Source organism: Loxodonta africana, chromosome 8, assembly GCF_030014295.1.
Source record: "Loxodonta africana isolate mLoxAfr1 chromosome 8, mLoxAfr1.hap2, whole genome shotgun sequence".
NCBI lineage: Eukaryota > Metazoa > Chordata > Mammalia > Proboscidea > Elephantidae > Loxodonta > Loxodonta africana.
In genome coordinates, this window is record NC_087349.1 from 13424628 (window position 1) to 13427879 (window position 3252).

The 3252-nt window shown below is 40.0% G+C and overlaps 1 pseudogene; it reads right to left on the reverse strand.

The window, feature by feature from the left end:
- Positions 1-1431: 1431 nt before the first annotated feature.
- On the reverse strand, positions 1432-1524 carry LOC111747732 (U6 spliceosomal RNA; annotated as a pseudogene).
- Between the last annotated feature and the right edge of the window lie 1728 nt (positions 1525-3252).

Genomic DNA, 3252 nt, shown 5'->3' on the forward strand with positions numbered 1-3252 from the left:
GCCATGAATCAGAGCTGACTCAACAGCAGTTGGATTGGTTTCGTGGTACAAGAGGGATCTGAGTCCAGCATTTGTAGCTCAACGCAATGCAGCAATTGAACTACTCCTGCTGATGCTTTTTTTCAGATTCATTTTATGCATTTTCTTTCAGGATAATTGAGCATACCAAAATTCAAACCTGATAAGAAGGAAGAAGCCAGAAGTTTAAGCCAAAAGAGAATACTAGCAGAGTTTTCAATGATCACCAAAATGCATCACAGTATTTTTTTTTTTTTTTTATCACAAACAGAAGGAAGGGAATTCCACAAGGACCCTCCCAAACAGGAAATAAAACAAAAGGCAGATATTACAGTAAAAAAGAAAAAGAACCCATCTGCATAAAAATATTGATCCCAGACTGCTTAATGAGTGCTGTCAGATCAAATAGTATTTCAGATTAGACACTGCTCAAGAAAACTTAAAATCCTTAAACTATCAGTAATACAAATCAATTCTGAATCAACCATGGTTGATTGGGAAAATAAAGAGGTAAGACTACTATCTTCCTGCTCTCTCTATGGAAAATAATGTTTAAAATTATTTCGTCATTCAAAGAGGCAAAAAATAATGCGACCAAAGAATGTAGGAAAAAGAAATTATAAAAGTTCATCAGAAAGTTCGTTAGCAAAAATATTGTTATTTTTCTTGATTTTGTGATGATTTTGGTATCTGGAAACTTCAAAATATATAACTTGTGATTCCTCATTCTAAATAAATATTCATTTTCATACCTAGTCTAACATTTGCAGTGTTCTTTTATTTTTCTAAATGAACCCCTAAAGTCATTTTAGGTGCAGACCCCACACAACCTGGCTCCCCACCCCATGATCCATCCTTTCTAAGACTTTGGCCGGTTGATCCATTGCAAACATTGGCCAATTAATTATTTGATAACATTTACATAATGACTGAACTACCAGTGGATTTAATCAAAGAGTGTTTCACACGCCAAGAGTATCCCATATCCCAAGATCAATTTCTCTGAGACCAAATTTTATTCTGATATTGAGACAATTTCTTAACATGAAGAAAGATGGTAGGACTAACTATTGTTCTCTATTCTGGAAGCTTCAAGCTCTTTACATTGGGAATGATAGGGGCATCAAATTTTTAGATGTATATTTTTGGGGGGTTTATGATATATTTACGGGTAACTTCTTTTTCTTTTTTTTAAATTGTGCTCTAAATGAAGGTTTATAGAGCAAACCAGGTTCTCATTAAACAATTAATACACATATTGTTTTGTGATATTGGTTGCCAACCTCATGACATGGCAACACTCTCTCCTTCCTGACCTTGGGTTCCCCATTATCAGCATTCCTGCCCCTCCTGCCTTCTCATCCTTGCCCCTGGGTTGGTGTGCCCATTTAGTCTCCTTTTATTGTACGGGCCAAAAATATGGAACCGCCATGAATTTGCGTGTCATCCTTGAGCAGGGGCCATGTGAATCTTCTCCAATTTTAGTATATGTGCTGCTGACAGTACGATATATTGGTAAAGTTAGTGCATCTAAACTTGATCTGTTGGTTATAAAAGCCAGCTCATAAGGGGAAACCTTTACCACTTAATCATGATCATGGCTTGTAGCAGGATGATGTAAAGCTGATGTTTGCCTTGAGGCCTATTACCACAATGCTACCAATGGATTAACAGAGGCAATGGAAGACACTGCAGGGCATCACAGCTTGTTTCCTGCTTAGAGCAACTCTGGAGACCGAGAGACACTTGGGATATAGACTAGCCTCCCTCTCTGCCACCCACGACTCACACAGACCAATATCCTACTTGCATGCAGCATTAGATAATGTGGGTAGAGTTCTGGATATAGAGACAATCCATCTAGAGACTTCCCTAAGTCCTAAACAGTCTTGGTTCTGGCTCTTTGAAAAATTCAATCGCTTGCTTCCTTCATTACCCTAGTCTATGCTCCACTATATCAAAAAGTAAAGAAAATACGGCGGGGAGCGGGGTGGTGAACGTGAAGTCTCAATATCTGTTACAGATTGAATTGTGTCCCCCCAGAAAACTTGTGTGGAAATCCCAAGCTCTGTACCTGTAAACATGACCCTGTTTGGAAATGGGGGCAGGGGGTTCTTTCTTATGTTAATGAGGTCACACAAGTATAGGGTTGATACAAACCTAATCACTTCTGAGTTACAAAAAGAACAGAATAGACACAGAGATACACACAGGGGAAGACAGGCACCGTATGAGGATGATCTATAAGCCAAGGAACCAGGAAGGCCCAGGGGTGCCAACAAGGAAGGCATCAATATAGCCAAGACGCTGCCTTGGACTTGTAGCCAGCCTCTAGAATGGGGAGAAAATCAATTTCTGTTCTTTAAAGCCTCCCACTTGTGGAATTTCTGTTACAGCAGCATCAGGTAACTAAGACAATACTCAACAGTCCAGATAAAAGGTGAAATATGTTAAACTAAGATGAAGAGTCTTTTGTTTTCTACCTGGCACCCCTCTTTCGGTTCTTAGAGATCATAAAAACCGGTCCAAGAATTCCATCTGCAAGATTTCATCTTCATAATTAGCCAGCAGCACACGCTACACTCAGAGACGGCTATTAAAAGAGATGGCGACTCAGCAACGTCATGGTAACCCTTCCATTTCTCTTTGTTATGTTGATGTGTAATTAAAATGGCTGTAATTAAAATGACGCTGTATTTCTATTTTTAGTAGATCTGGTCACTGTCAAAATTAAAAGGATATGGTAAGAAAGAGTAACCTGACATAGTAAATAGCATAAACAGAACACAGACGACGCTCATCATGTCATTGTACATTCACGTAGGAGAAGAATCACTGAGAAGCCTACAATATAGTCCATTTGTCAACAAAGTTATTTCCAGCTCCTGCTCCATAAAACATAAATTATTTTTGAGCTGCTCTGAATTCCTCAGATGACAAGTGCCTGGTTAGTCCTTCAAGTTGTCCTCCTTGACTTGGCAAGAAAACCAGGTTGCTACATGCAGGTGGGCACGCTGGAGCCTCTTGAGGGTGTAGGCTTTGAGCCCTGAGAGCAGAGGGATGGGGATGGAAAGTGGAGCCTCGCGCCATTTTGAGATGCTGAGTGTCCCTTCCCCCAATCAGGCAGAAGTGATTGACAGCCCATTAGTGCAGTAGCTTCTGTCCCGGATGTGCAGAAGAAATGACCCCTGGAATAGTAGAATTTATCAGTCATTCCAGCAACGGCTCCTGGAA